This window comes from Sciurus vulgaris (assembly GCF_902686455.1).
Source record: "Sciurus vulgaris genome assembly, chromosome: 14".
NCBI lineage: Eukaryota > Metazoa > Chordata > Mammalia > Rodentia > Sciuridae > Sciurus > Sciurus vulgaris.
In genome coordinates, this window is record NC_136475.1 from 37769814 (window position 1) to 37784122 (window position 14309).

Below are 14309 nucleotides of genomic sequence, written 5' to 3' on the forward strand. Positions count from 1 at the left end.
ATTGACTTTTTTATTAAATCAAACTTTCCCTGACATCCAAACAGTTATCAAAAGAATTAAACTGGGGCTGGGTCTGTAGCTCAGTGGTTGAGCACTTGCCTCACATGTGCTAGGCACTGGGTTGGATCTTCTGCATGGCATAAAAATAAATAAATAAAGATATTGTGTCCCTCTATAACTAAAAAATATTTTTTAAAAAGGAATTAAATCTGTGAAAATTTCTTTAAAAACTCAGTTTATATCACTTTTATATATTTCTGTTATAATACAAAGATTTTACACACTCAGTTTTATATAAAATATCTAATTCTGACATAAGTGGTATGTTCTATTTAAACTGTAGAGAAAATTTATTTAATAAAATGATTAAGATAATAAGTTTAAGGGAAAAAAATTAGTGTTTTACATTCAGGAATTGTCCATATATTCATTACCTAGAATCCTGATTAGCCAAAATTTTAAAAACCCAACAGCTTTGATTTTGCATAAAAAATTTTTAATATAAAATAAACATATCATCAGTTTTTGGAAGTACTTTGTTAGAGACATCTTCTACTGCCTGAACATTATCTTGTCACATTATACCTGGAAATTTTATCATAATTATGAAAGTGCCCAGGTTTCCTGTAAATATCAGCATTTTTTAATGTTTCCAATTTATTCTGAGTTTTCTTTAAAAACAGACACAGACACAAAAACTTGCTATCTGTAAATAGGTACAGTTAAAAAAATGGAACTCTTAGTCACACATGACAAAAGACCAAAGTTACACGAAAATTGCTTGACACAGCTCAGATTACCCTTAATGTTTGTGGGCTAGACTTGAGTGGGGGACTGTTGAGTTGTGGCCCCTTTTCAACCTGACATTGATCTTTTGGTGTGTAGAAAATCTTAACTGAGTCAGTCTGAACATGATGCCAGCACTTTCAGTGGTAGGCAATATTTTATGAGCAGCTTTAATTATTCACATTGTCCTTGTCATTGTAAGATTCTTTAGGTAGATGAAAAAAATTTGGTTAGTCTTTTCCCAGAGGGAGAGTGTTTTCCTTGAATGAGTTATCTTACGTAGGTGGTCCTTGTTGTGAAGCAAAATGTAGTGAGAAAAAGCATCCCTCAGAACCTTTCAGCTATACTAGAGGTTTTTTTGTCACAGGAGTTTGAAGCACTTCGTACAAGTAAGTAGAGGGTATAAAGGGGAAACAACGTTGCTTGAAAAGGGGGTGACATTACCTCCATCCCTGACTTCCCTTCTTTGGGCTCTTGCTTATTGATGGTTTATTTCTCTATATCTTCATCTTGCTTGTTTAGTTTAATTTTTTTTTTTTGTCTTTTTATATCATTAACATTGACATCCACAGGTGGACTCAAATATCAGCATTTTATATGATCAAAAGCAGTTAAGAAAAATCAGTTCATTTACTATAAGCCCAATGTGCTTGGAATTAATCCCACATTTTCCCAAACTTTCTGAAGTTTTCATGTGTTGATTTCATCTGTCTTTAATATAAAAATGTATCTATAGACACTTTTATAGAGTTAACACTAAAACTAGAAATCGATGACACTTTCATGGCAAAGCAGAGTTAGACAGTTAATTCAGTTTTCCTGTCCCCGAATTTTGACTTTCATTGCTGTGTCATATTGTCTAGTTGAAAACTGACATAGAGTTTACAAGTGTAAAGATACCTACCAATGTGAATTTAGAAATGTGTATGTACAAAAGAAATAAAAATACTTTATATACAACAAATTGGTTTTTTAAACTACAAAAATAGCATCTGTCATTTCTTTCATGTTGACAGTATGACATACATAGACTCGTGGGAGAAAAGATCCCATTTAGTCATCTGGCTAGCTGTAGCTTGTGTAATTTAATATGATGAACACACTGCCACTGAGTTTTCACACTGACAGAAGAGATGTGTATTCAAAATATCTCATATGCTAAATACTGCAATAGTCTCTGAATGTAAAAATGCCAGTTTATACTATGTTTTGTTCTACTTGATTAAAAGGATATTTTAAGCAAGCTAATTTTAAGTGAATTAAAACCCACAATGACTGACTTTATATAAGGAAATTTGAAATATACAGAATACAACTATAAATGCAAGAAGAAATTGCTGTCATGCAAAATTTTAAACTAAAAACTGTGCAGAAATGCATTTAAATGACAAACTCAAATTTACTTCACACTCAAGAAAAAAAGGTTAACATGTTCTACCAACAGGATGCTTAACAAGTATTTAGAAAGGCAAACATATTCTCTTTGCTGGTCTAATGGTATAAATCATATCTTCAAATCTATGGAACAAGTCATCTGTCTCAGCCCTCAATCTTAAGAAATAGCTCATATACAGTTATTCTTATGAAATCTTTCAGTTAAATCATAAACAGGATAATATTCATATTCTTCTTTAGAAATTAGCTTCATTGAGACTTTCTCCAAGTTAGCACTGGCCAATAATTTCTTTACTGTTTCCTTTAACAGTAACCATCTGTAGGTGGCTTCCCCAATTTTTTTTTTATTTATTTTAATTAAAAATCATAAATTTACATAGGGCAATGTTGTTTGATTCATTCTGTTATTTTTTCCCTTCCCCTCCACCCCTCCCACCCCTCTTTTCCCTCTATACAGTCCTTCCTTCCTCCATTCTTACCACCCTCCTTATCCCTAACCCTAAACCTAACCCTAACCCTAACACTAACCCCTCCTACAACCCCTTATATGTCCTCATCCGCTTATCAGCGAGATCATTTGTCCTTTAGTTTTTTGAGATTGGCTTATCTCACTTAGCATGATATCCTCCAATTTCATCCATTTGCCTGCAAATGCCATAATATTATCATTCTTCATGGCAGAGTAATATTTCATTGTATATATATGCCACAGTTTCTTTATCCATTCATCAACTGAAAGGCATCTAGGTTGGTTCCACAATCTGGCTATAGTGAATTGAGCAGCTATGAACATTGATGTGGCTGTATCTCTGTAGTATGCTGATTTTAAGTCCTTTGGGTATAGGCCAAGGAGTGGGATAGCTGGGTCAAATGGTGGTTCCATTCCAAACTTTCTGAGGAATCTCCACACTGCTTTCCAGAGTGGCTGCACTAATTTGCAACCCCACCAGCAATGTATGAGTGTACCTTTTTTCCCACATCTTCGCCAACACCTATTTTTGCTTGTGTTCTTGATAATCGCCATTCTAATTGGGGTGAGGTGAAATCTTAGGGTAGTTTTGATTTGCATTTCTCTTATTACTAGAGATGTTAAACATTTTTTCATATATCTGTTGATTGCTTGTACATCTTCTTCTGTGAAGTGTCTGTTCATTTCCTTAGCCCATTTGTTGATTGGATTATTTGTATTCTTGGTGTAGAGTTTTTTGAGTTCTTTATATATTCTGGAAATTAGTGCTCTATCTGAAGTATGAGTGGCAAAGATATTCTCCCACTCTGTAGGCTCTCTCTTCACATTGCTGATAGTTTCCTTTGCTGAGAGAAAGCTTTTTAGTTTGAATCTATCCCAGTGGTTGATTCTAGCTTTTGACTAAAGTTTCATCATCTGAACTATTCTCAGATTCACTTTCTTAGGACTGTTTTGATTCTTACCAGTGGTACTAGTAGCTGCTCTCTTCCATAAGAAGACTTTTTTTCTTCCTCTACTTTCCTGTCCTCACCCTCCTCTCTAGGACTGTGTATTTCAAGTTCCTTCTTGGACACAGCTGGGTGGGGGATCAGGGGTTCTGGCACCCTCCACAGCAGGGTGCGAGGCAGACATGCTGTGGATATTGGGCCACTGCAGGTCAGGTGCACAAGAACACGAGGTGGCTCAGAGAGACCATGGCCTACACTTGGGTCAAGAAGCACTGGCCAGCTGTCTTGTTATACTCACACTGTGCTCTCTGTTCCACAGAATCCTAAGTCCGTTTTAAGAATAGAAAAACACACCCCACTGACTGTCCTAGGGTATAAAAATGTACCAAGCCATCATCACCATAGTAGGTCCAATCTTTCAACAACTGTTATTTCACAGAGCTGTTCAAAATTACAAAGAGTGAAGGGGTGTATGACTGAAAGACTACACATTAACCAATGTACTTGCTAACCTAAATCTCAGTCATTTTTCTGTGTTCAGAGTGGCTAAGCCCCAGTGCACGAGAGGGGCCTTTTTTTTTTTTTTTTTTTCCTGTTAGAATTGAGCAAATTAAGAAAAGCAAGGGTGGACCATTTATTCACCAAGTCCATGTAACTCAAAGATTGTGAACAATCTTTGGATATAAGGCTCTATTTAATAATTCTGCATATTTTCTGTCATTGAGTACTTTTTTACTACATCCTTAGAAAAAAAGATTCCATTTAAGATATAGTGAGCCTCAGTTTTATTTATTTAGTTTTGTTTTTTAATGCATGGAATGACATGTCCAGAAACGCCCTTGCGGGTAACACCATGCTCTCATTTCCCTCTGCTTGCTTCTGACAACCCCTTTTCACTCCTCACCACACTCTACCTCATGGGGTGAAGAAGAGTGATACTGCGCATTAAACATAGATGAAATGAAAAGATATTTAGTAAGCAAAATAAGGCAAATCAGATGTTGGTTTCACTATGTTTAACAGTTTACACTCTTAAATGAGGTGGTTTTATTTTTCTAAAACAGAAAACAATCAAACAGCTATTTAAATTTAATGTCACAATCTGCTGACATCGAGATAATCCCTACATGTTTCAATGCATCTAAGTGTTATTTTATAAAATAAATAGTACAGGATCATTTAAGAAAAAATGTATAAATAGGCGTATTTTAATTATACATAATCATATAATCACACTGCATGCATATAATACTATTATATTTTGAAAAGTATTCCATTACATGTTTGCATGATTATTTTATATATAGTGCTTACACACAGATTTACACAAGTGTCTTAAAGAATGAAAGGATACACATACATCCCATATGTCAATTACCACTGTTATGCCTGAAGATAGTTCTATGAAAATGAGACAACTTATTTTATTAATAATTATAAATAGCTATTCAGATTTTCATTTTCTACCACTTCTAATAATATAGTCAAATGCATCATTTTCCATTGTATTATTTTTATATAATTTACTATGTATACAATTTTAGGGTCAGCATTAAGCTTTATAAAAATGATCTAAAATGTCTATTAGACAGTTTAGAGAAAATTATTCTATCAATTTAATAATCCTATCAACATTGTATATAAATTCCCATCAATTATAACTTTTTAAATTTTGCTAAATCTTAAATGCCAGATATTACTATGTCTATTGTTTTTGAGTTCTATAACTGGTAAAGTTGAAAGTTCTCATACTAACGGACATTTTTATTTCTTCTGTACCTCAAGCAAAAGGAGCATACTGAAGGGGAATGCAACTTATACATTCATTACAATTTGTCACAAAACATCTCCTTATGTTTGGGAGAAAATGAATATGAGTGCACTTTTGAGCATATGAAAAACTTGTCCTAATAAGGTACACAAAGAATGGGTTTTCAGACCTGACTAGCTTAAGGATGCTGCCTGCAAGATGCATTTGAGAACTTTGATACCAAATATATCTCCTGCTTCCTTTAGCCACTGAGCAGATGTTTTGTTATTCCTTTTAAATGTATTTTAAAAGGAAGAAACTAGATAAAAGCAAGTTCTCAAAATATAAGATGAAGTATATTTTATTACTCTGCTATGGAGATCTTTATTGTACTATATGGAATATAACATTTATGGCACTGGCCATTTTTACGGCAGATCTCTAATCAATAATATTATGGTTTATGAGAAAAGAAATATAATTTAACATCACTTCCTTGATTGATTAGTAAATTTTGAGTTCTAGTAGAAGAGGAACATGTAATTTGTTTTCTATTTGTGCTTCTTCCTAGTAACACTGCTAAATAAGTTCCAAATTAAATACCAACTTATATTGCATTCTTTTATTTTATGGGTTAACACTTCTCAACCACTAAGTTTTTCACATTGCAATATTTCTTAGACATACTAATACATAACAATAAAATGAGTGGTCTTATAACTAATAGATCTTTTAGATGTCCCTCAACTATATCTACCTGGCTATGATCTGATATATTTCCAGGGCATTGACAAATTTGAATACTTGGTCCCAGTAGTACTGCAAACTAGAAGTCATTTGTGTGAGAAATTCTCTACAATGTTTTACACTTGGAAAATGTGTACATTTGAAGGCTCGCTTTCTTGGTTTGAGTGTAAAACCTCTCTCATACACATCTCTGTCACACACACAATCAAAAATACAGACACATAAGCATGAGACTAAATCTTCCAATATTTCTGTTCTACTGAGGGTAAAATGAAACATAAGATATTTAATTATTAATATTTATTCTGTACTAATAACACTTTATGGTTCTATAATCTAGAACCCCATTATAATTCTATAATTTAGTACCCCATTATTTTCGTATCCTACTTTTAATCATCAGCATCATCTCTACCATCTTTACTCTATCAGTTTACTTTATGTACATTACCCTAGGTTTCTAATATCTGATGTTCTATCCCTACTTGCTTCCTAGGTATTCTTTCTGAAACCATCTTACTATCTGCTGTTTTGGTGCAAGTGTGTCTTTCAGGGTTTTGTGGTGTGGAGACTTGGTCCTCAGTGTGGTGGTGAAGAGATGATGAAAGTTTAGGAGGTGAGAACTAGTGCTGGGTCATCAGGGTTGATATCCTCAGAAGGAATTAAGCTATTTCTTGAGGGACTCTTGGGTTAACTCTTGCAAGAGTGTTATTGAAAAGCCTGAACCTGATCCTTGAATCATTTTCTGGCATCCTGTCTTGAGGTGATCTTTCTCTCGAACATACTTCCACGATTGTGGTGACCCCCACCATGATGAGATGCGGTTAAGGGAACCCTTGCTGGAGCTGACTCTAGTTTGTTTGGACTTTCAGTCTCCAAAACTCTAAGCTAAATCCACCTCTATTCTGTAATAGTGCCAGCCTCAGATTTTTGTTATAGTACTAAAAGATGAACTAATACACTTTATCCTCATTTCCTCTAAAATAATATTCAATTGTTGTATCATTTATGACTTGATTATGTTACAGGAATAATGGTCAGTGATGTGTGTTTTGAATTCACTCTAGTTGACTAAAATATGTTGGTCAAGACCTTGGGCTGACAAAGGCTCAGTGTCAAAATATACTGCAACAAAGGAAGACATCCGACCCTACACTTTGCACTTGAAGCTTCTCCTGGATTGTGATGGTGATGTAATTTGTGCGTTGCTGTGGCTAGGCTATGGTTCCCAGTTGTTTGGTCAGACACCCATCTGGATGTTTCTATGAAGGTAGTTTTTAGAGTAATTAACATTCAAATCAGTAGTTTGAGGAAAGCAGATTACTCTGCACAGTGTGGATGAGACTCATGCAATCAGCTAAAACGTTGGTTTCCCAGAAAAGAAATTCTGCCTCAAGACAATAACTTAGACACCATGTCTGAATTTCCAGCCTGCTGCCTTGTAGATTTTTGACTTGAGTATAAATGACTTTTCTGAATTTCTAGACCGATGCTATTCCTACACTTTTAGATTTTCCACCGCCCATAATTACATAATTTAGTGCTCAATAGAAACCATCAAAATGCTTTCCATAGCAGCTATACCATTCTACCTTTCCAAAGACAATGTATGAAGTTACCAACTTATTTCTATTTTCAACAACATTTGCTCTTTTCCTTCATTAAATTATTGCCATCCTAATGTGGGTAAACAGGTGGAAGGCAATTGTGAAGTTAAATGGACTCAATACTTTCGTCATTTTTTCTTTTCATTACTTTAGGATTTTGTTTTAGATAGATAACTATTTTTAATCTGTGTCTAATGATTTTGTTAAATTAAGTACCTGTTTCTTTTGCCTCTGCCAACATTATCTGTAGTGAATATTTTTCCTTATTCAAACTGCTTTTTTCTGAGTGAGAATTCTGGAAGGTGTAGGTTGAGTATTTATCTCCAGAAAAGATTTTCCTTTAGTTATGCCATGCAGCCTAGTGGTGCTGAGCAATATTGGAACAGGTTACGTTCTTAACTTTGTATTATTTATATCCCTATTTATATCCCTGTGGCAATATAAATTTCAATGCCAAATTAGTGTATGGATAGCTTTGATTTCAAATTTTTGGTTGAGGTATTTTCCCCCAAACTTAGAATTATTCTATACTTTTTGTTAGTTTGCTATGGTAAGTTTATTCTTTTATTTTTTTAAACTAAGGTGCATATAATTGGGTTAACTAGGATTCTTAACTACTACTAACATTGATTCTTAATGTACCCTCTGTATTGGTCTATGTTTGACTGGTTTAATTTACATAGCTAGATATACATTTCATTATTAGTAATGTAATAGGTACCCACAGGCTTAAAACCAAAATAAAAGGTAGACATTTAGAAATTATCTACATATATGTACATGTATGATTACACAAATGGTATGAGTCTACTTCATGTACAACCAGAGAAATGAGTTTTACCCCATTTGTTTACAATGAATCAAAATAAATAAACTTAAAAAAAAAAAAGAAATTATCTACATAGAGCCACTGGTTTCTTCCTTCTCACTAATCCCCATGTCATCTCAATCAACATAATCCTTAAATCATTATTTTGAATTCTGAGTTTACCATTTCATGTCTTTATATTGTCTGATGGCATCTGATGCACTTTATGTATAGGTATACCTGTGTGTGTGCAAAAGCTTTAATACATTTATTTGTACTCCTTAAACACACATGCATAATTTCAGTTGCTTTAACCATAGCAAAATAAATATCATAATATGTATATAATTTTGGATATTTACTTTTTCATTTACTATTGTAAATAAGATTGTTCTGTTATTGTAAGTCACTGTACTTCAGTCTTTTTGACTGCTATGTGTCATTCAATTATATAAATATGGCCCAGATTACACTATTTACCCACTTTCTTGTGGGACATCCAAGTGCTTTAAGGCTTTTATTACAGCACATGTTGCTGCTATAACCATTCATATATAAATATATATGTGTGTATGTGCATGAGAATAAGTATATATAAAAATAATGCATATATACATATACACACATATGCACACAAAATGTATATACATATGCATATGTGTATATATATATATATATACCTGTATACAGGTACATATATACACCTACATATATATAGTTTTGCAAGTACATACATGTGTATACATAGGTACACTTATGCATGTGTACACATACACATGTGGTTGCACTTGTACCAGATTTTCTCAGAAATAACTTCCACAGACTTCAATCATTGAGTCATAGGTATGTGAAAATTTAAACCTAGGAGTTAATAACAAGGAGGTTTTACAAAGGGGTTATACCAAATGCAACTCCCCAGCATTGTATAAGTTGTAGATCCATTTTAGTTCCAACATTTTTTTTCTAAAAGTTTAAAATCTTTCTATCCAGTGAGATTTAAATGATACCTCATATTTTTTCATTGTTTCATAATCATCATTGCTTATAAATTTATAACATTTAGAAAAAAATTCTACATAGGCTTTTCTCATGTAAAATGTCAATGAATTTTTTTTTTTTGACCACTATTTAGTGTATGTTCCAACTAAGAATTTGTTGGATTTTTAAGTATATCGTTCAGGTATAATTAAGTATACTTTAATAATTGGTATAAAAATAATATATTCTTAAGCATAATTATGGTAATTATACTTAAATTTTGGCAATTTTGTATGTGGTGAATATTCTCATTTGTACTTTTCATTTTATGTAAAGTATATAAAAGTTATTAAAATAAGTCAGTCACATTTCTGTAAGTTCATCATCAGTGTTTTGTGTATCTTATCCAATATCTTTTGTTACTGAAGGTTTTAAAATATACCCTTCTATATTTTTGTTGTAAAATTTCACATTTATTTTTGTAGTTAAAACCTGTATGAGTGAGCTGTAGAGGCTGAAGCATCACAAATTCAAAGCCAGCCTCAGCAACTTAGAGAGGACCTCACCAAATTAGTGAGATCCTGTCTCAAATTAAAAAGCAATAAAGGCTGTGGTAAAATGTCCCTGAATTAAAGACATAGTACCAATAAATAAAAAAGGAAATAAATTATAAAAAGAAGAATACCTTCTATTTTTCACTAATCTACCATACCACCTCTGTCATTTCCCCAAATTCCATATATCTCAGGGTTTCTACTATTCCTGCATTAATACTACATTGTTTAAAATCATTATACTTGTATTTATAGCAAAAATCCCCTGCCTTTGCCTTTCTTCATATTCTGATATCTTGGTTTTTATCAGGTTTTATAGAAGACCAGATTGAAAATTTGAATGGATTTACATTGAATTTGCAGAACAAAACAATTTGAAGAAATTAACATTTTCTGTAATTACTTGGATATAAGCTCACAGCATAGGCTTCTGTTTTTTAGGAACATATTTAAAATCTCAATAAAGTTTAAAAAACTTCAAGAGGGCAGGTTGTTCAGGCCAGTTGCCCAGTTCCTTCTGTTTGCTTATGGGATGAATGATTATAATTCTTTTTCTCACTAAATTGTCTGACTCTCCATATCCCTTTCTTGCACATCACATGTCCTACAATGCCCCACATAAGAAAAGATGAACCCCATCAGGGGCAACATAGATTTAATCTCAGATTACTAGCTCGATGTTCAGTAATTTCTTTTTGAATTTTTATTTCTTACATTTTATCTATTACTTTCATAACTGTAAATTTCCCTTAACGAGCTTGTGGAAGTATCTTTGATTTCACATTTTTTAAAAAATAGTTTTGATTGGCTTTTGTAGTGATAGGCTTTTGTAGGCTTTTTTTTTTTTTTTTTTTTATTTGTTTCACACATTGTTTGATATGCTGCTAGAAAAGCAAACTGTGTTTATTAATTTTAAAGAATTACTTCACTTTCATAAAGACCTGAATTTAAAAACATATTGAATATATAAGCAACTGTATTAGGTGTAGTCACTTTTTTCTAACAAGTAAGAGTCAGAAGTCTAGAGTGAAAAATCTTTTTGAAAATGTACAGATCCAAGTATATTAGGAGCATGCACTTGTGGTTTTGTTTGCTTGTTTGTTTTTGGCAGGGGTGTGTTGCATGTTAATTTTAATATCCTTGTAACCCATCTGCTTCTAGGCCCATCTCCTTCCATTTAATTCTGTTCTGCGGCATTAGAGATATTTTTTAGCAAATCTCAAGAAGCCATTGCCATGTGTTTATTAAAAAAGTCCCCCAATCACGTAGGAATTAAATAGTCAAGACAGCATAGAACAGCAAATCTGGCAATTCAGTTGTGAATTAGTGTTTTCTGTCATTCTCGGTACGTCATGAATTTTCTGTTTCAGCCATTGTGAAACACAGGTAGGGGAAGAATAGGCCACGCTTAGTCATACCACTTTCTTTTTGCATGCTGTTGTGTTTGAAATATAAATAGCCAACTTTCCTCCAAAATGATTCCTATTTAAGATTTTACATTTAGAACAAGCTTCCAGAGCACCTATAAAGCTTAAATCACCTTTCATCCATGCTCCCTCAGCACTGCATGTCCTTTTATAAAGCAGACTCCTTGAGGTTACTCCCTGTGTTTTCCCAGAGCTAATCTTTTCTTAGTGTATTTACATGAGTGTGGGTCATGAGTTCATGGTTTTAAATAGAGGAGTGCTGAGCCTGATTGCACAGTGAAGTCATGCAAAACATAAAGATATTATGGGGTGCCAACTCTACATCTTGATGACCACTTTCTTGCTACGATGGTTTACAGCAAATTGATTCCTTTCCCTCTGCTGCCTCATTAAAAAAAGTAGTGATTATAAAACCTCCTTCAAAAGGCTGTGAAGTGAAAACAGTGCTTATCACCAAGAAGACACTTGTATGGGTTGTGTCTGCCAGAATGGTGCATCGACATTTTAAACCCCAGTGGCTCAGAATGAGACATATTTAGAAATAGAATTTTTTAGTTATAATTAGTTAAGCTGAGTTTATACTGGAGTGGGGTGGATCCTTGATGTAATATGATAAGCAGAGACAAAGCAACACACAGACATGAGCACTGAATATCACGCAGCAATGTAGGCAGAGATTGATGTGCTCCAACTCTAAGAAAGGAAGTGCCAAGGTTTTCTAGCATGCCAAAAGAAATTAGGAAAGACAAGGAACAATCCTCCCTGTCTTGCTCCTGCAAGTTTCCAAAGGAACCTAGACTGCTGACATCTTGAATTTGGACTTCTAGCCTCCAAAAGTGTCAGACAATACAGTCTGTTGTTCTAAGCCCCCCACCTTGTGATACTCTCCTATGGAAGCTCTAGGAAACTAATACAGCCCTCCATGAATGCTAATTGTCTTCTTTCTTTCCTCATTTTTGCACAGCAGGAGTTGAGAAATATGTGTTTAGAGACTTACATTCTCTTAGAAACCACACAGGTAAAGCAGAGGGAACTGTGCTCTATAAGTACTGCCAACTAGCAAGTAGACAAAGCCAAAGAGAAATTGGCAAAATATGGCTTAGTACTATGGCTTTCCACTGAACTGCAAAGATTCAATGAAATAAGGATAATGTCAGGCTTCCTTTTGTAGCATTGGAAGCTCTACCACTCTTTATCTTGAATACAGAGGAATGAAAACTTGTAATATGTTGACTCATGCTTTCAAATTTGTGTCAGACAGAATCCTTTGAGAATGCCAACAGCCTTACTTAAACCTTAGAAAACCTTAGGATATTTTTCTCCTCTTTTTTCCCCAAGCTCCTTCCTTCCTTCCTTTCTCTTTCTTCCTCCCTCCCTCCCTCCTTCCCTCCCTCCCTCCCTCCCTCCCTTCCTTCCTTCCTTCCTTCCTTCCTTCCTTCCTTCCTTCCTTCCTTCCTTCCTTCCTTCCTTCCTTCCTTCCTTTTTCTTTTTTCTCTTTCTTTCTTTCTTTCTTTCTTTCTTTCTTTCTTTCTTTCTTTCTTTCTTTCTTTCTTTCTTTCTTTCTTTCTTTCTCTTTTTTCCCTTTTTTTGTTTATTGAAGTACTATTAACAACTAAATTTTAACTATATTCCAAGTGTACAAAATGTATACATTGTGAAATGATTAGAATAAAATTAGTTAACATATACATAGCCACACATAGTTACCGTCTGTGTGATTGTGTGTGTGTGTGTGTGTCAAGGACACTCAGATCTGTTTTCTTCACAAGTAGATATATAAGCTATAGTCACCATGCTTTTCATTAGATCCACTGAACTTATCTTATAATTGAAAGTTTGTACCCTATGACAAAATCCTCCCCATTTCCCTCAAACCAGCCATTGATATCCACAATTCTGTTTCCAATTTCTATAAGTTTGACAGTTCTAGATTCCATGTATAAATGAGAGTAGTCATGCAGTGTGTTTTTCTGACTTACTTCACTTACTACAATGTCCTGTAGGTTCATCCATATTCTTTAAAATGGTAGAATTTCCTTCTCTTTTAAGACCAGATAATATTCCATTATATACATGTATGCCAATTTTTAAAAAAAATCTATTTATCATCAATAGACATGAGTTTCCTCTTGACAATTGTGAACAGTACTGCAGTGAATACGGGAGTACTGATATCTCTTTGAGATATTGATTTTATTTCCTTTGGATATGTACCCAGAAGTGGGATTGATGGATCATATGGTACTTTATTTTTAATTTTCAAGGAACCTCCATACTTTTTCCAGAATAGTTGTACGAATTTACATTCTCATCAATGAAATATTAAAGTTTCTTTTTCTCCACAGTCTTGTAAACTTTTGATATCTTCTGTCTTTTTGATAAAAACCATCCTGCAATTTGTCACCTGAGATCTCACTGTGCTTTTGATTTACATTTCCCTTATGATGTGGAGTACTTTTTCAAACTCCTGTAGTCCCTTGCTATGTCTACTTTGGAAATATGTATATTCAGTCCTTTTGTCCAAAACAAAATTAAACAAAAGAAGTAGCACAAAATATATTGTGTAATTTTGTTTTGTTTGTTATTGAGTTGTAGGAATTTTTTAAATATTAGCCCCTTATCGGTTGTATTGTTTCTAAAACTTTACACACGTTTCTTAGATCGCCTTTACATTTTTTTTTTTTTTTTTTTTTTTTTTTTTTTTTGGCTATGTGGAAACTTCCAGTTTCCTTTAGTCATATGTGTTTATTTTTGCCTTTATTTTCTGTTTGCTGTGTCATATCCTGAAAATCATTTCCAAGACTAATGTCAAGCTTTTTCTGTTTGTTTTCTTCTAAGAAT